Raw genomic sequence first — 24,858 nt, 5'->3', positions numbered from 1 at the left:
GCTCGACCGACACAAATAAACACTATGTCAGGGCTTTAAACAAAGTTTGTTTATTGACTTTCAAGGGGAGGGCTCATCCATGGAACCTCCCCAGTGATGACAGTGGTTTCAGACCACACCGGCCCTGGGCTAACAGTGCCTGGCCCAGGCTTCTCCGAGGATACTACTGGAAAAGATGGGACGGGACAGGGAGGGACAAGAGCCAGGCGGCCAGAGAGGACACGGCTACTGGGGTGGAAAGAGAAGTGATTCCCAAAAAGAACAAAGCCAGATACCACCCCACGTCCGAGGGCATCTACTCAAGGAAGGAGGATCTCATTGTTCTGGAAAAATTAATCTGTGTCCCTCCCTTCCCAGTTTAGAGAGGGCCACTGTACTGCCTCGTTTGTGGTCTTATAAGGACTCGTTGGCAGTAGCTCACACAGGTATTACTGCTCCCCCCTCGGTGACGGCAGCAGAGGCCAAGGGGAATTAGAACCCAGGTATCTAGACTCTGAGTCTTGAACTTACCCTGCCTCATAACTGCTCTCGGGAAGCCAGCGTGGGACACACAGTCCTGTGCACTGGAGATGTCCGGCCACCACGGAACCCCACCACATGGCATGCTGCCTGCCTCAGGCTTGAGGTGACCAAAGATTCTCCCATCAGAGATCCCACGCTTTTTCCCTTTAATCTCTGACCACACTGCTGTCTATGAACAACTGGACTGAGACACTCTCTTGCACAGGCCTTTTGCCCGTAAGGTGCTCATGGAATGTGAGTGGAATGAACGAGCTGCGGATAATTCCCGATGTGGGCACCAGCACCCGCAAAGACTCCCCTTTCCGCTAGATGGCCCGTCCAAGGCACCGTTCACGCGTCTGCTATTGTTTCCACTCAGATTGTGTGTAACGTCTCCACTGTGATAAACAACCCTGCAGAGAACATTCTTGCAGCTAGATCTTTGTACACATTGCTGATCACTTACTTAGGATAAATTCCTATGTAATCCCACTTTAAGAGTGGATAAACAAAACCAAAATAGGAAGGGAAATTTGCTACAAAAGAAAAATAAAAGCTATAATAAGTGATTCTAGGCAGGCCAGAAAGCCAGGCCAGGCCCCTAGATCTTGACTGTGGATAGCTGAGGGGTCCCTGCGGTTATGTTGCTGGGCTGCCATAGCCAGAGACCCAAGGACGGGTCCAGGGCGCTTAATCTGCGGTCCCCTTTTGACTGTGATCTCAGCATGGCAAGAGGCCTGACTCCTCAGCTGTGCTGCTAACACTTGCCCGGCAGGGACTGCATTCCTCACACTTGGAGCCTGGCAGTACCTGGAACATGGAAGGTTGCTCGATAGATGCTTGACATTGGTCTGTGCCATGACAACATTAGGAAAGGGAGCTGTCTTTTATTTATTGGATACCTACCATGTGTCAGGCACCGCGCTGGGAACCCTGCCTACATCATCACGTCCATTCTCTCATTTGATTCTCATGGCAATCCGGCCACTATCTCCACTTTACTAATGAAAATGAGGCTCAGGGAGGTCAGCCCGACTTCCACCGTCTCACATTGCCACTGCAGCTATGTTTAGTCCCAACGGCAAATGTAGAGACCCAGGACTGGGTGCCTCTGAGCTCCTATAGCCCACGGTACACGCTGACCACTGTGTTCTATCAAAATCAATGGCTGTCAGACCCAGCAGGCCTGATACAGCCCTTTGGCTGGGACAGAAGTAGTCACAGGGCACCTCCACCCTGGCGGAAATGGGTGCCTGAGATTCTGTGGAGCTCAGGAAGCTGGAGGGCTTTGTTGCCTTAGCAACGAACAACCAGGGTCAGCAGCAGAGCACAGGCAGCTGCAGGGCTAATGGTAGAAAATAGGCCAGGCCGTCAGGCCTGAGGTTCCTCGGGTGGAGAACCCGCGGAGGCAACATTCCTGCTGTACCTGGGCTTCCAGGAGCAAGCCTCCACTCAGAGAACAGATCCAGAGAGGGCGGGAGACTTTACGCCTGGTGCCTCTTCTGAGGCAGAACTGGAGAGACCCTCCGGCATAGGCCCAGCTGTAAACAGGATGATACAGCTTCATCCCACCCCCAGGGCACCAGGCAAACGTCCCCAGTCTGTGGTTTCACTATGCACAGCCCTGAAGGCTTATCCCTGTCCACTCGGAGGACAGTCACTCTTAGTTGGCATGGGGCCTCTTCCCATAGGCAGACCTGTACTTCCCATGGGGCCGACCTGCAGAGGCCAGAGGCAAGGATCAGGGTTTGTGACCAGATGCCCTCTGGAACCAGAGGGGGACAGAATTCAGGGCTATTTTGCCAGGCATTCCCCTGATGTCTGGAAAGAGGGGCCTGGCCCTGGCAGTGTGCTTGATCTTTGCGGTTGTTGGATGTGCCCTGGGCACAGCCTACATGTAGGCCATGGGCTCCTACCAGGTAGGGAGGGAACATGCTTCCTTCCACCTGCTCCAATTTTTTTGTTTGGTGTTTTCCAGGTCAGCTTAATCAGGACACACAAGCATCTAGAGGAGGTCCCACCCAGGATGGCTATCGTTTCTCTAGTATAATAAATAACAAGTCAAATAAACAATAAGTTATAAATCATAATAAATCAAACAAATACAGTATTTTACAGTTAAAACAGTTTTACATGTATTATTTCATTTGGCTCTTATGATAATCCTATGAGCTAGGCAGGCCAGGTGGTAATCTGTATTTCACAGGTGAAACTGCAAATTTAAAACTACAGACGTACACTAACTTGCCCAATGGTTAAAAGATCTGGGTTTCTGCCTCCAAGCCTTCATTCTTTTTACACTGCCTTGGTCTTGGGAGGTGTCCAGCTGAGCTAAGGGAGAACGGTGACAAGGGAGACGGAGGGAACTTCCAAATGCAGAGGTGATGAACTGCTTTCACCCTAAGCCCCCTCCCCCCCAGTGCCTATGTATGACCTCTGAATCTGTGGCGAGAACCTGACCCCCCCTAGGTTTGTGACTGATTCGTGATAAATGTATTCCTCAACACTGTCTTGGGTCAATCACTTGGACCATATGAATTCAAACCATGCCTAAAATAGCAAAAGATAGTGGAGATATACTTAAATGACCCCAGATGTTCCAAATAGGAAAAAAAACTCAGGCCAGGCCTATGGAAAGCTACTGATTTTTTGTTTTGGGGTGGGGGAGGTTGTTTTGTTTTACTTTGTATGTGTGCCTGTTTAACCTTTTCTACTTATTTATTTATTTTTGATTCACTTTTTAGAAGCCATCTTAAAATTAGAGAGAAGTTCCAAGGTTTAGTACAAAGAACTGCGTTCCCCTAAAACATCTGAGAGCAAATCACTGACATTCTGCCATCGTGCCTGATCCCTTTAATGTTTATTTCCGAAGAGTCAGGACATTCTGCGTAACTACCCTATGAACTTCAGGGTCAGAAAATTAATGCCATTGCATTTTATCATTTAATTTTCATATTCTTTTCCAGTGTCGCCCCTTGCCTATAGTGTCCTGTTGAGCAAAGAAACCCCGTTCAAACCCACGCAACTGCGTTTACTTGCCCTGTGTCTCCCTAGGTAATTTTCTTTTTAACACAGACATAATCTTGGCGATCCAGAATGTTTTATATGTTGTCAGATGGCAAGAGGAGATCTTCAGTAACCTCAAAAGTGAAGAGAAGGCTAACTTATCCACCTCAGAGGTCCACGACCCCCTTTGAGCATCCCTGGTGCTATGTGAACATGCATGCTTTCAGATGGCTGGAGTCATCTGCTTCAAGAACTGAAGGTGATGTTAGTTTCAGACATCCAAGACCTTCATAAACCAAAGCCCCTTTGGGGTAGGCCCTGGCCTCAGAGGAGCCTGCCTGATAGCTGACAACAGTGACCCCTTGTTGCCCCGGGGTGGCAGGAGGTGACCAGGCAGACTCCCACTGGACCAAGCTGCCACAGGAACCCACCCAAAATCAGCCACAGACCTTGAAGGGTCTGAGCATCTCTGGCCAGGGCTGGCTGTTCACTGCAGACAAGCTCTCAGCCCTGAGGACTGCAGATGGTTCTGAACAGAAGTCTTAGGGGTGGAGGAAGAGCCTGGGTTTGTCCAGTGCAGGGAGGAAATGTGGTTCTCCCCAGGTGTCCTGCAACAAACGGGAAGCAGCTGGGAGGAGTGGGGAGCTTAGGAGGCCTCACCCTGCACAGCTGTCTGGGCTCCAGGCCCACCTATCGTGCCTTTCAGTCTGACTTTCCTCCCCTGGGCCTGTCATTCAAGCCCAGTGACCTAGAGGGACCTCCAGAAACTTCTGTGTGTGCACGAGGCACATCTGGACTTTCAGACCAGACAGATGCTCTAGGGAAGAGAGGGATCAATGAACAGCATGAGGACCCAGAAACCGCTGCAACCAAGCCCTCTTTCCTGAGCACATACTCTTAGGACGAGACCTGTGCAAATATGTGTTGCCTGTGTCATCTTACTGAGTCCTTACAACTTTATATAGTGCGTATGATTAATACTCCTATTTTACAGATGTGGTAACTGAGGCCAAAGAGCTAAAACTACATGCCTAATAGTCACAGCCATTATCAAACCCACGTGTGCCTGAGCCCATTATGTGGGTAGCATGACTGTGGTCATGTGTGTCCTTGCAGCCACGGAGGCCCTGACAAGAATGTACTGGACCCAGATGTGACCAGCCATGTCAGCACCCACAACTCAGAAAGAACACATACGGCACCTAACAAGCTGCAGCCTTGGGGAGTGCAGAGGGGTTTGCTGATGCTTTGTTAATAGGTAGGCTTTGAGTATCATGGAAAGCAGTGTTCCAGGGTTCTGGGGTTGGCAGCCCAGATCTATGCACAGGATACGGTTAACTAGGGAAAAGACGAGCTGCCCCAGGACCACAACTGCACCGGGGGGCTTGCTCTGGGCTAGAAGAGCAGAGGGAGGGCCTCAGGAGCTGCCCCTCAGCACCTCCTCACTCCAGCCCCCAAGGTCTGCCTTCTCTGTCAGCCTGGGATGCCCACACTCCATTGCTCCTTTGACGCACAGCCGGGGCAGCCCATGACTGCACACCGTCCAGGCTCTCAGAGGTGGCTATGCAGCTTTTCATCGCGGGGTCTCAATGAAGGGGGGGTGGTGATACATACCACACGGCTGGTCAAAGCACTCAGTGGGGCTCAGTCTCCCGGTTTTGATCCTCATGTGGATCGATAGCCTTTGCTCTGTATCATACAGAGAGCGGACACTGTAGATGTGAATCCAGGGCCTTACAAATATGAAGGGTGCAAAGCTTTTGGTACAGACCCTAAGAAAGCAGGTATATCTATGTATTGGGAGGAAGCCACAGCATCTCCTGGGTGGACCCTGGCCAAGCTGCATTTGAAGAGATCCCAAGGAGTTGTAAGTTCCACCTCTCCGTGCCTCTGGCAACCTCGGCCACATGAATGCCATGTATACACACAGTAGATCTTTACTATTGGTTAAATTAGACCAAATGGATCCCGGAGGCGCCTCTTTCACCTCTACCGCCAGTAGTCCCAACAGGGGCGGCACAGCCCATCCAGCTACACCTGTCGAGCCCTGCACCTGGTAGCCCATTTCCTCCAGAGCAGGCAGTGATCTCCGCAGGTCAAGGTCCCTCTGGCCCAGCCCATGCCCCCAAGTGTGGGAACAGCACCATCAGAAAACAAACAACAGAGATAACCCCCTGCACCAACAGAAGCTGGTTCCCCGGGAACAGGGTGGGGTGTTTGTCAGCTCCCCCCCTGCAGCTGATGGCTTTCCCATGGTGTGAGACAGGAAGGGCGGTGGGGGAGGGGGCGGGGGAGGGGGGGAGTGTGATGCTAAGATCCTAATCAGAGTCCCATAAAGAGCAGCTGGTCATGTCTTTTATCTTCTGGTGGCTGGGGTGGTAGGGGAGAGGAGGCAACTATTCCAAAACACTGATGAAGTCATCCCCCTGTGGTCTGGGGATTATAAGCGAGGAGGAATCCCAAATAGTTGAGCAAATTATGGTATATCCATATGAAAAAATGTTAAAAATGATGCATACGGAGTTTTGATATGGAAAATATTATGATCATATTAAGTAAAACAGCAAAACCAGGAAATTGTATGCAGGGTATGATACCAACTGTGAGGAGACAAACTTGTCTTTAAAAAGAGAAAAGAGGGGTGCCTGGGTGGCTCAGTGGGTTAAGCGTCTGACTTCGTCTCAGCTCATGATCACGTGGTTCATGAGTTTGATTGAGACCCGCGTTGGGCTCTGTGCTGACAGCTCAGAGCCTGGACCCTGCTTCGATTCTCTCTCCCTCTCTGTCTCTGCCCCTCCCCCACTCATGCTCTGTCTCTCTTTCTCTCTCTCAAAAATGAAATAAACAGAGAGAGAGAAAAGATTATGGGGCGCCTGTGTGCTCAGTTAAGCATCTGACTCTTGATTTTGGCTCAGTTCACGGGATCAAGCCCTGTGTTGAGTGCCTGCTGGGGATTCTCTCTCTCCCTCTCTCTCCACCTCTCTCCCCCTCCCCACCCCCACAAGCTCTCTCTCTCTCAAAATCAATAAATAAACTTAAAAAAAATAAAAGGAGAAAAGACTAGAAGGAAATGTGAACAGCACCTGCTTCTGGAGAGGGGGATTATGGCTACTTAATGCTTTTCTATTTTCCTGTAATGAGTCTGTCAATCAGGAAAGAAAACCCTAGTTAGAATTTAGGGGACTAAAGGAACCATGGGTTGGGGGACCTGTGGGGCAACACTGCCATTTCCCAAGGGAGGCCGGTGGTCTGTGTATGAAAGCTCTGTGGGCGAATGCTACTACGGCAGACCCAGGGAGGGGCAGGCTGCCGGATGGAAATGGTAGTATCTCCATCTCCCTGCGGAGGAGCACAGCCTAAGTACAAGGGAGGGGTACAGAGCCATGTGACAGCTGAGTATCCCTGAGCACTGAGGGGCAGGGGAAGCCAAGAGTTCAGGGTGGTGGGGGACGAGGGGGGGAGGGGTGATGGGGGAGGGGTGGTGGTGGGCTTGGTGGGAAGCCTTTCTGAAGGCACTGGGCCACCTGCAGGCCTTCACAGTGAACTGGGATGTAGAAGCAGCTACTGGCTGTTCCGTGGGGCATGGGGAGGGGGTCCTCAGAGGACACAATGAGCAGTTGAAGTGCCAGGAGAGGTAGCTTGCCCTTGGCCCTTCTGCAGAAACCATCACGCAGTGCGCGTGTTGGGAGAGTGCTGGGCAGTGGGGTAGAGCATGTGAGCCCCCTGGAGCCCATAGGAAGGAGTCTGGGCATGATGAGAAGAGTTCAGGGCTTCTGAGAAGAAGTTCAGAGGGAAGGGGGCACGGCCAGTATCTGAAAGAAAAGACCAGCCGGAGCCTGGATATGAAAGAGGGTGGCTGCATTTCAAATTGGTCTTTTAAAGAAAAGTCTGAGAGGTGCTGAGAGGCATTGGGTGTTAATTTCTGGTTCAGTTCAGTGAACTGGGGGCTGGGGGGAGTGTCTGGCGCCTGTAAAACGCTGGTCTGAATCTACAAGGCCCTTAGAGGTCAAATCCACCTCATCTCGTGGCCTGGGGTCCTGCCTCCAACTGTGCAGGCCTCAGTTTCCCCCAGAGAGGCAGGGGGTGGGTGACAGCCCTTCTATTATGCTCAGGTCTCAGGGGCTCTGCTAATAAAAATGATTGTAAAACGCTCTGCAAATAGTGAGGCTGCTTCACAACAGAAGCGATTCTTTCCCACAGAGGGGTTCAGTTCCTGCAGGGATCCGCTTGGAACCTCTCTGCCCTCTGAAGAAGGGGCCCTTCTGTTCCCTTGTGATCTCGGTGAATGCTGTGTCCCTGGGATAGCCATGGGCCGGGCCCCGTGCCCGCTGCTGGCAGCCGCTCTCACACAACACAAGGGAAACTTTGTGTATCTCCCAGGCCTGGAGTCACAGCTGCCAAGATCAGGATCCGCTTCTCCTCTCCTGGCAGAAGAAATCGAGGCACAGAGAGGGAGAGTGACAGAGCCTAGTGGAAACCAGAACCTGTACCTTCTCCCTTAGAAAAGTGCCATTAATAACTTACAGAGTAATGGTAATAAATAACCAAACATTCATGGAGCACTTAGTATACATCAGTCACTTTACACGTATTATCCTTTTAAAATGTGTATTTCTTCATCCCAAGAATCCTGTATGGTAGGGACCTTTATTATTCCCTATGGGATGCAGAACAATGGACCCCAAAGCTATCCGTGCCCTAGTACTCAGAACCCATGAAGATGTTGCCTGAAGTGCCAAAGGGTCTTTGCAGATGTATTCAGGGTTAAGGACGCTGAGATGGGGAGATTAGCCTGGATTATCCAGGTGGGCCCAATCTAATCACACGAGTCCTTAAAAGCAGAAACCGCTTCCCGCTGCAGAGTAGCAGAAATGTGGCAGCATGAGGACTTGACCTGCTGTCGCTGGCTTTGAAGCTAAAGGAAGGGGCCCAGAACCAAAGAGTAAGAGTGGCTTCTAGAATCTGGGAAAGGCAAGGGAACCGAATCAGAAAGGAACGCAGCAACCCTGCCAGGGTCTTGATTTTAGCCTAGTGACTGCCCCCCTCCTACCAGAGCTGCGCGGTAATGAATTTGTGTTGTTCTAAGCCACCAAGTTTGTGGTAATTTGTGACAGCGGCAATAAGAAACATACACTCCCTTTACAGGTAAGGACACTGAGCCTCAGAAGGGTAAAGCCTCACTGCTAAAAAGCGGGGGAGCTTAGACTCACTATTCCTCCCCGGACAGCCCCCAGGGCGAGGCTGAAGGCTCGGTGGTGCAGAAGGGTCTCGAATCCCAAGCGGCTCAGTCGGCCTACAGAGACTCTGTCGCCACCGCAGCGTCCTGCCCTCCGAAGCTTTCTCTTTCCCACGTTCCCTCCTCTTATCCTTACAACACCCACTGAAACAGGAATCGATGCCCTCACTTTGCAGATGAGGAAATGGACTCAGAAGTAGGGTGACAGTCCCAGAGTCACAGGTGGCCTCCGCACACAATCTGGGCATCGGATTCCCTGGCTCCCTCTCTCTTTCAGGTTTGGCGGGTCCTGGGGTTCACCTTGCCGTGCCTCTGGCACCTGAGGCAGACACAAGTTGCACCTGGGAGTCAGCGCCTCGAGTACTTTCCCCCTGGCCCAGATCCAACAGCTTCTCCCGGACTGGGCGATGCCAGAGAAAATCACATCGGGATAATGACAGCCTATGCAAGTGAGCAAGCGGCCCTCTGTCGTCCAGCCTGGGTCCCGTGCCCGGAGGCTCTTGGAGGAGATTTCTCCGGGGAACAAATGTTTCCTGCTGCTGTGGGTGCGCAGGAGGCGTGGGACCAGAGGCAGCAACCCTCAGCTCCCATATGGGCTTGGTAAGCACGTCTACACCCTCTGACTCTCCCGTCACCTCTCGATTAGTCTGTCACTTCCCCCACACATCTGCCCTTAGGACTTCACCGCAAGATCAGGACAGCTCAGTCAGGGGGTCAGCCTAACACTCATAACCGTGTATTCTGGCAAAACTGTCTACAAAGCACTTGCTTGTGCATTACCTCATTGATCCACCCACCACCCTGTGCTGTTTTCATCCCCGCTTTTCAGCAGAGGAAACTGATGCTTAAATGATTGTCCGAGATCATCCAGGCAAGGAGGGTCCGGGATCTGGACTCAGGTGTTTGACTTCAGAACCCACCTTCCTTCCTGGTGAGTCACTGGTCTCTTATCGACAAACACCATAGACGGGACTTGTCCCACACCTCCCTGCCTGCCCCCTCCAGGCCAGCTCACTGCCATCCATAAGCACCAACAGCCTGGGAGTCCCCCTGGGCCCACAGAAAGAAGTGGCCACAATCTACGTTTATGCATGTTCTCGGAAGGACCTGCTCAGAACGACGTTCTCAGCCCCATTCACAGGGAAGCTTGAGACTGGTGTGGGAAGGCAGTTACACCAAGCAGTCAGTCCCTGCCAGGGTCCCTTCGGTCTTTTCCTGCTGCGATGCGGCTGTGCCCAATGGGAGGGCACCACTGTCCAGCCGGGCCTGCCTCACCAACCCCGGCAGCCCAGCTGCTGGCTGGCTGCTGTGCTGGAGGGGTGAGTCACAGAGCCTGGAATCTGAAGCCTTCCAGGCCTCCACCCAACCCAGCCAGCTCGGCATCTGCCCTCCAGATGTCTCCATCTCAGAAACACCTTCTGCCAACAGGGACCCAACACCAAGGTCAGGAGGCATACTTGTCGCCTGAAAAACGCCTTCAGAGCCTACCAAATAGGTGGCGTTCATTACCTGCCCTCTTTGGTCGATCACCGATTCTCAAAACTAATTGCCTCTAATTCTTAGGTGTCTTTGTTCCAACCTTGGAAATCTTACTCTACAATGGTGCCTGCTGCCCAAGCGTCCAAGCATAGCAGCTCCTAGTCTGATGGAGGAAACACATCCCTGCCTTCAGAGAGCTCCCAGTCGGATGGGCAAGGCAGAGTCGCTAACTTCATGGCGGCCCAAGGATGATTGGGGGAAATATAGCCCTTGCTCTCCAGTAAACCCCAAACTGATGAGGCAGACAGAGCCCTGCCCTAAGGGAGCCGATCGGCTGACAGGGAAAAACAGTTTCTGTCGCTGGTTTTCCAGTATGTGGGGGAAAAAGATGCCGAAGGAAAAACCTAGAAATGTAAATGATGGAAAATAAAACTAACTTTTATTGTCTACCACGTGCCAGCTACTTGGTAGGCTGACTTCTCTTCAGTCTTCACGGTAACTTCACTGACAGTCAAGGAAGCTAAAGCACCGAGGTCAGTTCCGCAGCTGGAAAGTAGCACAGCCAGGAATCAAACCCAGGTCTGCGTGTCCACACCCTGCTTCTGTATAACCCCACCTGTGACGGGGGCAGATGCCTTTGCCTTTGTTCCTGTCATCCTTTATCCTGGGGGCCAAGGATAAAGGAACAGTAGGAAGAAGGAACGGTAGTTCCTTCCTGTCCACAAATCACCGTGATCGCTGTATTAAAATGATTACATTTAGGACAAGCTCAGTGGTTGACAATATCCCACTGTCCCACCAACAAGGACTGCCAACACGGTCTTCCTCTTCTCTTTTCTTTCCTTTTCTTTTTCTTTCTTTCTTTCTTTCTTTCAATTTTATTTATTTTTTTAAGTTTTTAAGTAAACTCTCCACCCAATGTGGAACTCAAACTTAGGACCCCAAGATCAGGCTCTACCAACTGAGCCAGCCAGGCACCCCCAACACTGTCTTTAAAACAAGGAGAAGGACTCACAGCAGAACTCCTGTCCTCCCGGCAAGTTCTGTCACCTGTGAGCTTCGTCCACCACGGAGGCTCCTGTGGTCAAGGACTCTCTGGGGTCTGAGTAAGAGAAGGTTCAGAGCACCAAGGCCCCACCCCATGCTGGCCACAGCCAGTCCCTGGATGCAGGCAGGGCTCAGGACGTCTGGAAAGAATAATGACTGGGGAGCACAACGGGAAAGCCTGTGGTGGCGGAAAATGCAGCAGAAATGCTGACTACGTCCCCCGAGCCCACTGTCTGTACTGTGGCACCCAGGCTGGCCTGGGATGGCAGCTTGGCCTTCCCGTCATTGTGCAGGAGTCCTGGGAGGCCTCAGGGCTCGTGGCACAGATCCCAAAGCTCTCTGTGGCTCCTCTGTCTCAGGAAAGGGGCTCTGCGGAGAGGGGGAGACAGAAATGTTGCCACGCAGCAACAGAGATCCAGATTGTCGAGATCTTGGTTTCTTTCCATGGGAACAGTGACTTGGGCCCTAAAGGAATGGGAGACAGGGTTTCATTAAATCCCCGCCTCTTGGGGCCTGCTGGGGGGTAAGGAACCCAGGGCCCATCGCCAACCCAGCTCCTCCCCTGCCTCATTCTGTGGTACGTCATTCCCTTTGGTACCCCAAACCACTCCAGATGCAGGGTCACTGGGCTCTTGCCTGTGGGCCCCTGGCCCAGGAGAGCCACCAGCCTGAGTGGTTTAGGGAGGCTTCTGTCCATCTGCAATGGGGCAAGTGGTCCTGGCCTAGCGGGAAGGCTGTGCCAATGGTGGAGGAAAGGCTGACCCCGGCTGAGAGACTCGTAAACGAAAGGGAAGCATATCCCAGAATAAGAGCCCAGGCTGGAAAATCTTTGACCTTTTGCTCTTGCCAACCAACAGCATCCTAGCCTGCTCCGTGTCCTGTCACCCAAGATACTTAATGGGCTTTATATCCTGAAGAATGACGCCTAAAAAGGAGAAGGTAAGGACACTGGGTTTTGGTGGGGAGACAGTGTCCGTGGCAGGTGGAACCAAAATCAAGAATACAAGACTTTTTTGGCACCGCCCAGGAAACCAGAGGCAAACCTAGATCCCCCATGCCACTGAACCTCCTGTCCCCAGACTTAGTTTGAGTCCGGAGAAGAGGGGATACACGCGGGGCTTGCTTCCCCAGCCCAAAAGATTCACTTCTGCCAGCACAGGAAAGGAGGGCGTGGGGATCTGGCTGGCTTCTGCTAGGCAACTGCACCCTCTGGTGGTAGCAATAGGAAGATGCGAGGACATGCGGACAAAGGGCGAGCCAGATCCTTTCTCCCTTTCCCAGAATCCCTCTACGCAGCCTCTATTAAGCACCTATTGCTGGATGGCCCTGGGCCCTGCGCAAAGTGGACAGACACCAACCTGTTCTCAGGGGCTTCTAAACAAAACCCACACAGGAGAGACGCAAGCAGTCCTTCCACGGCTCTGGCCTAACAGGCCTTCCCTTCTGGGATGAATCCTACAAAGGCAAATCTGCTCCCCTCTGCCCACCGGCGAGGCCCCTCGGTCATCATCTAGGCCACAGCAGGCTTCTCACCTCCTTCAAAACTCTGCTCCCGTTCTTGTTCTTGTCAGAGAAGCCAACTCCGCCCAGAGGCCCTCAGCCTCCCCCATCCAAGGCAGCTGAGGCTCCAAGGCAGTGGCTCTTGAAAGAGCCACCGTTTGATGGTTTATGTCAGTGTCCAGTCTCCGGTGTGGTATCTCCGACTGCACTGGGAGCTTCCCAAGGGCAGGAGGCAATGGATAAAAGATGACAGTGACTGAGAACCTGGGTCATGCTGGCACTTTATGATCGCCATCTCACTGAAGCCTCCCAGCTGACCTGAGCTGGCAGGACCGAAAATCGCCCCCAATCACAGAGAGCAAACGCAGGCTCAGAAGGTCACAAGGCTTCACCAAGACCTACCACGCATTTAACAACAACCACTTTGCACGCCTGGCACCACACTAGGTGTGTTCCGTGGGTTCTCTCGTTCAGTTCTCACGCTGGCCCGGTGAGCTGGGTTGAAGTGATCCCCGGTTCACAGAGGAAGGCACTGAAGGAACACAGAACTTACACAAAGTCCCGCAACTAAGACGTGGCAGGGGGACACGAACCCTTCTTCTTATCCTTGATTTCTGGACACCCAGACCTCTTCCTTCCTGCCCCTCTGAGCCCCTCACACAGAGCTCCACACTCACCCCAGACACTGCCCAGGACACAGCTTCCTTTCCAAGGCCCCGAGGAGCCCTTCCATCCTTCTCCAGCAAACCCCAGACACTACATAGAGATGCATCCTCCCTGATTCTCCTCACCCCTTCCCCTTCTTTTGAAACAAAAATCCTATTTGACATTTCTCAGTATTATTACAGTGAAGGGACTGGATTCCAGCCAGCTTCTCCTGGGCTTTCATTACTTGTTCTTTCCAATCTAAGCGGCATGGGCAAGGTGGGCCTCAGTTTACCCACCTGAAAACTGGGAAGATCAAGAAATATCCCGTCATCTGATTACCAGCAGAGAATGGTACCAATTTGGAGGTTATAGTTGAGTGTGCTGGAGGTGGCTGGGTCATTCTGACCTCAGTTCTCCCTCGGGCTGACCCAGGGGACCTCTGGGACCACAGTCAGATTTGTAAGTAATCCCCACATGGAGAGTTAATATCCTGAAAGCATGGCCTAATGGGGGCCCCCGCGCATGGTTGGACGCTCAGCATCCGTACACGTCTGACTGCTGTGCCATGGGCTGGACTGCTAGGTGCTGCACAGGCACATACCCCAACTTTTGTCTTTCTTCCAAAACTACTATGCACTGTTTCACAAAAAAAGGGGAGCACACAAGCTGAAATTTGTCCAGATTCCTCAGAAGGCGCCGGAATCCTGTGTTGGGTACTAGTCACAACCCATCCTGGAAGAATGACTGGGGTTTAAGTGTAGCATTTCACCATCACTGTTGGTGGCATGGGAAGGCCAAGGAATCTCAACGTGACATCGAAGCAGAATTCTCTGGGTTTTGTTTTTTTTTTAATTTTTTTTTTTTAATGTTTATTTACTTTTGAGACAGAGAGAGACAGAGCATGAACGGGCGAGGGGCAGAGAGAGAGGGAGACAGAATCTGAAGCAGGCTCCAGGCTCTGAGCTGTCAGCACAGAGCCCGATGCGGGGCTCGAACTCATGGACCGTGAGATCATGACCTGAGCCGAAGTCAGACGCCCAACTGACTGAGCCACCCAGGCGCCCCTCTCTGGGGTTTTTAACAGAAAGGACAGCCTGTTTTTATCTCCGTCCCCTCCAGCCATTAAGGGGGGCCCTGTGGTCTGGCCGGATCATGGAGGGCTGGGGGACCAAGGGTCGGGGCTCCTGGGTTCCTGGCTGACGCACCATCGCCCCCTGCCCCAGGATGAGCCTGCTGGCCTGAGCTTTTGCCTGTGACATCTGCCACTGCAGAGGCCTCAGTAGAATCAAGCCTGTTTTTATAGGGGAAGATTAATGACTTTCTAGGGCTCTTCAAGGAGATGGCACTTGAGAATCGAACATATTTTCTACACAGAGATGACGGTGTTCTCTGCTGGCCAGGAGAGGGGCAATTCTCCAGAGGCAGATCCCAGGGACTGGCCCAGAGTCTCCACGGAGGAGACAGGGCAGCTCCTCAGACCCCTCCTGGACACTGGCATTGGACAAAGGATGGGCCCAGGAGAGCAGAGGTGAGGAGTGGGGTATCTCTCACCCCCTGCCACCCCATTCCCTCCTCTTCACACTCATTCTTTGCACCCAATGGCGTTCACTCCTGGGAGGCCTTGCCTGCGCTCCACCAGTTACCATCCCCTCCTCCCTCCTCCCTCCTCCCACAGTCCAAGGCTGCCTCTGGTGCTGCCTCCGGTGCAGTCCTTGGCTTGCATACCAGACCCATTTTTTTTACAAATGGGCCTCACACTGCTTGTCTTAGCACCTAGCTCAGCCCCAAGCTGTGGAAAATGCTCAGTGAATGAAAGAACAGACCGGTAAGTGAATGAATGTGACACCTGCAATCCTCTCTCTCAACCTGAAATCCTAAGTCTCCCAGCCCAAATCCAACCTGGGCCCTTCTCACTGGCTGTTCTCATGGGGTTTGTGACTGGCAGACCCCAGGCAGGGCCATATGCCTGCCAGCCCCAGAAGCTGACACCAGCTGACACTGAGCCCCTATGAGCTGCCTCCATGGTACCTTTCTTCCAGCACCCGGGAAACCCATCTGGCTCCAGAATCCTCACGTATCCTCTCCCTTTCCTGGCCTCTCTTTCGGAAACACCTTTTTCCTGCCTCATCAGGCTGCTGTGTTTCCTGCAGGGGAAGACATGACTGGAAAATGCTATTTATAGCAGACCTCCCTCCTAGCCCTCACTGAGGTGAGGGCTATCCTAACCCAGGGGGTACAGAGAGAAGATACTCAGGACTTTCCAGGGTCCCAGCCACCTGGAGAGGGAAGCTGGGTACCCAAATGATGCGCTGGACCTTCTGATATTCAGACCAGTTCCCTCCCCCTCCTGACTTCCCCACAACTGTTAGTGAGCCCACAGCTCCCCGGATCCCGGACCTGAAATCTCCCAGCCTCAGAGGCAAAGAATTGCAGGATAGAGCTCTGGAGAAGGATGTAGAGACCAAATGTGATGAAGAAACCAAGACTCAGAAAAGGGAGGAGATTTGAACAAGGGCACACAAGAAGTTAAAAGCAGGTCCCATAGCTAAAATCACCCGATACTTGCCTAACTCATGAAGTTATAAAGGACTTCACATGCATTGCCTCATTCAATGTAATCAGGCAGGTTATGGATTGAACTGTGTCACCAAGAAAGATAGTACTAACTCTCAGTATCTCAGAATGTGACCTTATTTGGAGACAGGGTTGCTACAGATGTAATTAGCTACAATGAGGTCATATTGGAGTAGGGTTGGCTTTATAAGTAGGACGTCCTTATAAGAGGGGATTTGGACACAGACACACACAATGGGAAGAAGATGGGAAGACCCCAAGGGAGGAGACGGCCACATAACAATGAAGGCAGAGACCGGAGGGAGGCATCTATCAGCCACGGAATGCCAAAGGATTGCCAAAGGATTGCCAAAGGATTGCCGGCAAGCGCCAGAAGCTCCAGAAGGTGAGGAAGGATTCTCCAGAACAGGTTTCAGAGGGAGCACGGCCCTGCCGACACCTTGATTTTAGACTTCCGGCTCCCGGAACCAAGACGATAAATTTCCATGGTCTAAAGCCACCCTGTTTGTGGTACTTTGTTATGACAGTTCTAGCAAACTGACACACAACATTATACCTACTGGACAGATGAGCAAGAGGGATCCAAAGTCAGGCCCCGGCTCTCAGTGCAGTGCTCTTCCAAAAAAGACTGTATGCCTCTTTGATTCTCCTCTCTCTCGTGTCCTTTCCATGGCCAACTCCTGAAGTCCTGTTGAGTGTTCCTTTGTAAAAAAAAAAAAAAAAAAAAAAAATCTACCCACTCTTCCTTTCCTTTCCCAGCAGGGACGGGGCAGTGGGTCTGCTGGCCCAACTCTCCACCTTGCAATCCACTAGTTCATTCCACACCTCTTTTTCGAAAGCCTGCTGTGTGCCAGGTTCTGTGCGAGGCGCTGAGATGCTCTCATTGACCAAGGGAGACGTGGACCATACTCCTGTTAAAGCACTGCTTCCTGGTCACTTCCCTGCTCTGGGCCTTGGCTGTCTTCCCTGCACCTTCAGGCTAACGTCCTCCGGTCCCCATATGCAGGGTCAGACTCTCCTCCCCGTCAAGATGTGTCAGCTCAGTTCAGACAGAACAACTTTCTGTCTTACGGAAAAACCTGTGGCTCTCTACCCGGGATCCGAACTTCTAGCTCTAGGAGGTTAAGGGTGACTTTCTAGTCCACAAAGGAAAGGAAAGGTACTGTGGCCTTTTACAGGGAGCCACCAAAGCAGGAAGTGCTCTGGGAAAACAGGTGACACTGCAGATTTCAAAGACGTCCAGCTCATCTTAATTTTCAAAACTCTACTAGCAGATACCCGACTGCTGCTTAGTAGATGTGGATCCTACAGCAAAGGAAGCAGCCCAAAGGCTGCTGCTTTATCCCCCAAAGATAAACTGGGGTACGTTCCTCCATCAGAAATTAAAAGGAAAGGACTACATCATTCAATACAGCTGAATCTCAAAAATATTATGTTGAGCTAAAGATGTCAGACACAAAAGAGTCCATACCCTATGATTCCATTTGCATGAAATTCAAGGACAGGCACAGTGGTAATAAAAATCAGCACAGTGACACTGTGGCGGTGGGGGGGGGGGGGGTGGGAGGTGTCCTGATGGAACAGGAACAGACAGAAGAACAATGAGCTGATGAAAATGCTCCGTTTCTGGACTGGGATGTGGGTTATGAAGGTGTATTCATCCATCAAAAAAGCATCAGGGGCACCCGGTGGCTTAGTAGGTTAAGTGTCTGACTTTTGATTTTGGCTCAGGTCATGATCTCACAGTTCATGAGATCGAGCCCTGTGTCGGGCTCTGTGCTGACAACATGGAGCCTGCTTGGGATTCTCTCTCTCTGCCCCTCCCCTGCTTGCTTGCTCTCTCTCCCTCTCTCTCTCTCTTTCAAAATAAATAAACTTTAAAAAAAAAAAGAGCATCAAACGGGACACTTACGATTTGTGCACTTCACAGTTTGTGGAGTGCATCTCAATTTAGAATAGAATAGAACCCAACAGTAAGGAAGAGACAGGGGTTCCCTCTCTTACAACTGGAGGGAAAGGCAACCCCAGGGCACTCGCTGGGGAACAGGGGTGTTGCTGAAGGTGAGGAGGCATTTGCTTTTCCTCATCTCTCTAAGATCTGGAATCTTGTTCAGGCTCTTGCTTAGTCCCCTGCCCGGGTTCAGGCCGCAGCTCCGGTCTCTCTACAAAGAGGCAGATGAAGGCAAATAGAGTGGGCCCTCGGGCCAGTGAGCACAGGCTTTTCTGGCTTCTGAGTCAGGCCTTCTGCCTCAAAGGCACCCAGGCTGAGCCCTCCCTGGTGTCCTACTGCTATGGAGATGGCCCCCATCCTGTAGTCTGGCCCACAAAGGCTCGAGTTCATCATTTCCAATCTCCCCACCTTCCCATATACTTTGCCTCAGCCACATCTGCGACCTCTCCTTCCGAAGCCGGTGCTATTTATAATGCCCTGGAAACACAGCCTGGGCCAGATAATAGGCGGGCTTTGTCAAACAAAACCCCAGGCCGCTCCACTCCCCCACACCCCCCAGAGGCCTGCAGTCTGGAGCCCAGTGGGGCCCAGAGGGACCATACATCTTGGAGCCGGCACCGCTCCCACCCCGTCTGTCTGACCCTCAGACAGAGAACCATTCCCCCCTGTCTGGTATATAAACACCCCTTTGGGGATAAATCCGCCCAGAAGCGTGGTCTGCAGAGCTGGGGGTGCTGAATGTTTGCTGCATCCTTGGCTTTGCTCAGTCACGTTGTGTAGCCCGCATTTGCCCTCCCAGGCCCCAGTGCAAAGAGCCAAGGGGCCATCCAGGTCAAGGCCGATGGTAATGACTCATATTAACTTCATGCCAGATGGTTTGTAACACCCTCTCAGATGACCCTCACGACTCTGCGAGGTAGGTACGATTGTCCCCATTGAACAGATAAAGAAATTGAAGCTCAGGGAGGCTGCGTGTCAGACTGACTCCAAAGTTTGCATTTTCTGCCACCCCGTTCACTCAGAGGCCCCATGTCAGGGAGCAGCCAAGGAAGCAAAGAGGTGGCCGCTAAGCAAGCCAGGGAAATTTAGGACTAAGGGCACTTATGTTCATTCCTGCCTGTCCCTCAGCTTAAGGGCAAACCTATCCCTTATCTGGAGTAAGCAAAGAGCAAATACTTCCTGTGCCTCTACTACATGCCAGGACCCAGCTAGGCGATTGCCAGCTCTCAGTCCAGAGCATGGTCTTACAGCCTTTTCTCTGCCCTGGGTAGCCTCTTCCAGACTGTATCCACACAGCAACACCCCACACCCCCAGCCCCGACATCTGCCCCAGCCCTGTCATCCCAAACACAGAGGTCTTTGTCTGGGACTGGATGTGGGTATGAGTGCCACGGTCTCTGCGGCCAGCTCACAATGGCCCTTCCCACCTACTTCCCACAGCCACCCCAACCCTGTGGTCACTTTCTGAACCTCCCTAGTGGCCTCTGATTTCTTTCTGGACATGGCCAGCAAAAGGAAGTGGGGAGATGACTCAGAGGTGTGATGTGGCCTTAACAGATGTGTTGTTGCGATGACATTCCCTAAGGAGGTGGGTAATGAGTGGCAGAGAGAGCTCTGGAGATCACAGGAGGTGTGTAAACAGGGAAAGACCAGTTTATAAGGTCCAGAACAGCTGAAGAGCAAAAGTCTTAATGGATTGTCAGCTTAACACAGCCCTCAGTTCATGCACAACAGTCATTTTCAATGCTGAGGAGAAAATGAGAAACGGAAATCAAAATGTAACACTTTCACATTGTTCCTTTGCCTGGGTAAAATTAGCAGGAGTGATAAAATTGGTGGTGTACTTTTAAGTAGCTGTCACTGAAAAGACAAATCTCAAGGACTTGTCAAAATAAATGCAGTAGCAGAATTTAAAAAAAAAAAAAAAACACACCTCAATGTGATTTCCGCATTTGTGTAACAGATATGATGACCACGGGCCATTAATGACGCTTGTCCACCTCTGCCGTATATGGGCCATGGGGTACTGGGAAGGATAAAGGTCAGAAGCCAGGGTTCTTCCACCTGATTCCCTAAACCTCTGGGCAAATTACCTAGCCTTTCTGAGTCCCGTTTTCACCCTGTATAGAAAGAGGAACGTTTGTCTTCCCACCTCATAGCACTGTCACGAGGAGGAAATGAGACGTTGGGGCTGTGAAATCGTTCAGCGAAGGTTGTACCTAAACTAGAGGAAGCTCCGTGGTAAAGTCCCGAGAAGGGGCTATGACAGGAGGATGGGATTTGGGTCTTGTGACCTTCTTAGAGCTCAGCTGCACTCTCGGTGTCAGGCCATGAGTGTCCCCGAGTGATGTGGGTCTCAGTCACCCACAGATCCCTCAGGGGCCACATCTGTGCTCACTGCCCACCCCACCTGTTCCTAGGACAGAAGGCCCGGGACCAAGTTGCTTTCCAGAGGCCCATGGAAGCAAATGTCATGGGTTCCAAAATATAAAAATGAAACTGCCAATTTGAAATTAATCATGGTTTAAACATCTGTAAAATGGAACATCATAACTGCACTGATATTTAAATATACTTTCCAGGGGCGCCTGGGTGGCGCAGTCGGTTGAGCGTCAGACTTCAGCCAGGTCACAATCTCGCGGTCCGTGGGTTCGAGCCCCGCGTCGGGCTCTGGGCTGATGGCTCAGAGCCTGGAGCCTGTTTCCGATTCTGTGTCTCCCTCTCTCTCTCTGCCCCTCCTCTCTCTCTCTGCCCCTCCCCTGTTCACGCTCTGTCTCTCTCTGTCCCAAAAATAAATAAACATTGAAAAAAAAAATTAAAAAATAAATAAATAAATATACTTTCCATAAAAATTCATTATATTTGAAAATAACTTACAGGTGACATTTTTCTCACTTCACAATAATTTCTGCATGTGTTCAGGGTTACCAAGAAACAGCCAATTTTAAATTACGAACAAATGAGCCGCCAATGTCTAAATACTTTGAAAGGCCAAATTATAAAAATCTTTAAGTTTGTTTGTTTTTTTTTTTTTACAACAAAAGTATTAACACTTCCTGTGGGATGTGGGGTGCGGGTACATCCTCTTGGGAGTGCCATGTCCTGGGGCTCTCTCCAGGTAGGCATGTCCAGTGGGCACCAAGGTCTTAAGAAGGCCCTCTTGGCTTCAGCCTAACATTTCAGAAGCTTCTGAGGGGCCAGATGTTTTGCCCTGTCCCTTCGCTGTATTTGGAAGCCAGAAGTCTGAATTCAAAGCCTGCCTTTCTCAACGCTATTATGGTGGTCACCGACCATCAAACTACACAAAAGACCTTATGATAACAAGCTACAGTTTCCTGTTCCACCCCTTCCCAACCCCACCCTATTGCCCAAATAGTTTTCTGTTATTAGTTCCTATGGCGGTTACCCTCTAGATAATATACTAATAACCTGATTTCCTGTTTTGCCACTGTCGGCCTGTATCGATCATTACCCCCCAAAATAGTTGAAAATGATGGGTAACTTGCACTAAATCCATTTCTCTTTCTTCTTTCCTTCCTTCTAATATTTGATTTTGGTTGCTTTTTTATTATTTGCACATTTAATCTCAAAATCTGGTTTCTTGGTTTATTTATTTATTTATTTATTTTTTAACGTTTATTTTTGAGAGAGAGAGAGAGCATGCACACACAAGTGGGGGAGGGGCAGGGAGAGAGGGAGACAGAGGATCTGTAGCGGGCTCTGAAACTGAGAGCAGAGAGTCCCACGTGGGGATATGGGGCTCAAGATCATGAGCCACGAGGTTGTGACCCGAGCCGAAGTTGGACGCTTAACTGACGGAGCCACCCAGGCGCCCTTCTTTTTTTTTTTTTTTTTTTAATACATACCTAATTTATTGTCAGGTTAGCTAACATACAGTATATAGAGTGTACTCTTGCCTTTGGAGTAGATTCCCGTGATTCATCACTTACAAATAACACCCAGTGCTCATCCCAACAAGTTCCTTCCTCAATGCCCATCACCCATTTTCCCTGCCCCCCCAACTTCCCCACCCCACCTCTTGTTTTTTTTTAATTACTTTTTTTGAAGTTTTATTTTTTTGAGTAATCTCTGCACCCCACATGGGGCTCGAACTCACGACCCCGAGATCAAGAGTCACATCGTCTTCCGACTGAGCCAGCCAGCCCCTAGTTTCTTGTTTTCTAACACTCTGACAGCCTCTCTCAAAGCCCCTTGCCATCAGATGAGAGTACTGGAGGATGCCCCCTCCACCCCTCCGCCCCTCAGACAAGCTTTTATTCTGACTTGCTTTATAGTCTGCCCAGCAACTACAACTAACCATATCGAGCTTCCTTCGAGATTATCAATAAATGTCATTTACATTATCTTCATGATATAAATACTATTTCCTACCAGCATCGGAAGGGCTCAATCTCACTTTGCTCTATGTAAAATGGGGGCAGCAGAGGATGTTCTAACACCACATAACACAAGGTGAAGACGATAAGAAATGTGAATGACAGAAGACTTTTAGTAAATAAAAGGCCTTCTTTTTCTATAATTATTCCATGACAAACAGCATGGAATGGTAATACGGGCTAATACCACTGGGGCTAAGAAAACTTTCTGAACCTCGATTTCTTCACCAGTAAAATGGGGAGGATACTACTACCACCTCACTCAGTGGCTATAAAGATTACTTGAAATCCAAGTGCTTTGTATTTAGTATGTCACTGTCCCAAGTTTAAGAGATCGTGACCTCATTTCCGTCTTTCAGGGAGAGAAAACTGCAGTTCCCGCCTCCACACAGCAGGCTGTGGTTGGGAAAAATGCACAGCGCTCTCTAAAGGGCATTTAGGGGACAACTGGAAAATATGAATAGTGCCCATAGATTAAATACTTCTGCTAAATCCAGTATCATTGGATATGATTATGGTACTGTGGTTATGTAGGAGAGTGCCCTTGTTCTTAGGAAATACATGCTGAAGTATTTAGGGGTTAAGTGTGACAATGTCAGCAAACTAGTTTCAAATGGCTCAGGAAATTTTATTAGAGAGAGACAGAGACAGAGACAGAGATGGAGACAGCACAGTATAGTATATTCCCTGCAATCAGGGAATGCAGACATTAATTGTACTGATCTTTCGCTTTCTCTACTGATTTGACATCTTTCAGAATAAAACCTTGTGGGGTGGGGAGAAACACTTTCAGTGTTGGAAAGCACCCTAAAGGTCTTTTGCCTATTCTGGGAATTAGGTGTAGGCCCTGACACTGTGGCTCCCACAGCCCCTCCCAGTGAGGTGGGGGCAGCTTTGCTGACATCTCAAAGCCCTCGTAAAGCTGACCAACCCCGGAAGGTGATGGAGAGCTCCCAGGTTGGGGGCACCAACGGACAGCATTCCGTGGTGCAGAGGGTGGCCCGTGTAATCCAGCCCTCCTTCTGAAGCTTTGGGGAGGGAGAGCCAAGGGGCTGTCCAGAATTGCCCCAGAGGAGAGGCCAAGCAGACAGCTGCCCGCTTTGGGTCCTGGCCGAGGCTCCTTCACCGGGTGTCTCATCAGCTGTCTCTCTTTTGTTCAAAGGAAAGCAGGAGAGAACAGTTGGTATCTTTGCACTACCCAGAACCCAGACGCTCCTTCCAGTCAACTCAATTATCTGCACCAATGAACTGGGAAAAGAGGCACTGGTAATCGACTTTAAATTCTATGTTATACTTGCCATCTACAAAAAAAAAAAAAAAAAAAAAATAGGTAACACCAAAAGAAAACCAATCAGTTCAGCAACAAACAATATAAAGCGAAAGATGGGGTCAGACACTCTCATTCCTTTATGCTATCAGGTTCCCATCTCTTCCTTGAGGGCCCAGCTCTCAAGGTTTTAGGAGTAATCTACAAACTGGAAGGAAAAAAAAAAAAAGCTGCTTTGCCTAACTGATAATAGGTGATCTGCCTATGGATGATCTGTACCAGTAAACTCCTAACTGCAGTGCTACATTTCATTCTGGACATAATACATTCAAATGGAGATAAACTGTAGCTTGTTCTAAGGGTGATTAGTATGACGAGGGGGGGGAGGGGATCTGGCATTAAGGGAGCTCACACACTGAAAGCCCCGGGGACTGGGTCAGGTCTTGCGTGGTCTCACTTGATCCACGCAATCACTCCCTGCCTCTATTTCCCAAACTTGCCAGATCATAGGCGTCACTGAAGGAGAGGAAGGAGGTTGAGATCGGGCAAGTTGGGGAACACTGTCTGACGAGTGAGGTACTTTCATTCAACTTTTCCTGGGGAGGAAACTGAGTCTCTAAGAGGTTCCCTGGCCAGCCTAAGGTCACACAGATAGAGGTAATGATGTCACTGTGGATAACATGATTTCAACTGCTAACATCTGCTGCGTACTCATCATGTGCTAAGGACTTTACATGCAAAGTCAAGATTTGAACCCTGACTGGAAGTCTGGCTCATTTCATGATCTCCATTCTTGCGATTACCTCGTACATCTTCCCAGAACACGTCCAACGAAGAAGATCTGAAAAAACAGGGCAGCTGAGAGCAGAGAAGAAAAGATGGGGCAGGCACGTGGTAGCCGTTTCCAAATATTGAAAGGCTGTCACTGTACTTCTTTCACACGCTGTATTTTGCACATCCCCTACTTTATTTGGGGATGCATTTTGGTGAGACCCATTCACCTTTGATATCTTTCCCCAGTGGATGGAAATCATAGCCATGACAGATTAATATAAGAAGAAATTCTGAAAGACCAAGCTGGCCAAATACAGAATAAGATGACTGCAATACACCCACTGTTGTTGGGAGTCGCCCACCAAAGAGGTGTCCAAGCTGGATGACCCCTGGTGGGGATGTTTTAGGGGGGGCCTGAGATATCTGAAAAAGAAAAGAATAGGGCTACATGACAGTTTAAGGTTCTTTCCAAGTTTGC

General features: G+C 50.5%; 1 protein-coding gene across 2 annotated transcripts in view; it reads right to left on the bottom strand.

Annotated features, from left to right (window-relative positions):
- The window catches only part of NAV1 (neuron navigator 1), a 246,203-nt gene that overhangs the window by 215,172 nt on the left and 6,173 nt on the right, over positions 1–24,858 (bottom strand). Inside the window, exon 2 of one of the 2 annotated variants that reach the window (XM_040462204.1) lies at positions 16,552–16,692. The exons of the other annotated variant lie outside the window; for it this stretch is intronic. The gene's annotated coding sequence lies outside the window, so the exon portion shown is untranslated. The remainder of the gene's footprint in view (positions 1–16,551; positions 16,693–24,858) is intronic. 2 annotated transcript variants of the gene reach the window in all.

The sequence above is a fragment of the Herpailurus yagouaroundi genome, unplaced genomic scaffold, assembly GCF_014898765.1.
Source record: "Herpailurus yagouaroundi ecotype Mexico unplaced genomic scaffold, PumYag 308, whole genome shotgun sequence".
NCBI classification, from domain to species: Eukaryota; Metazoa; Chordata; class Mammalia; order Carnivora; family Felidae; genus Herpailurus; species Herpailurus yagouaroundi.
Note: the sequence above shows the minus strand (reverse complement) of the source record. Positions and strands in the feature narration are given on the sequence as shown.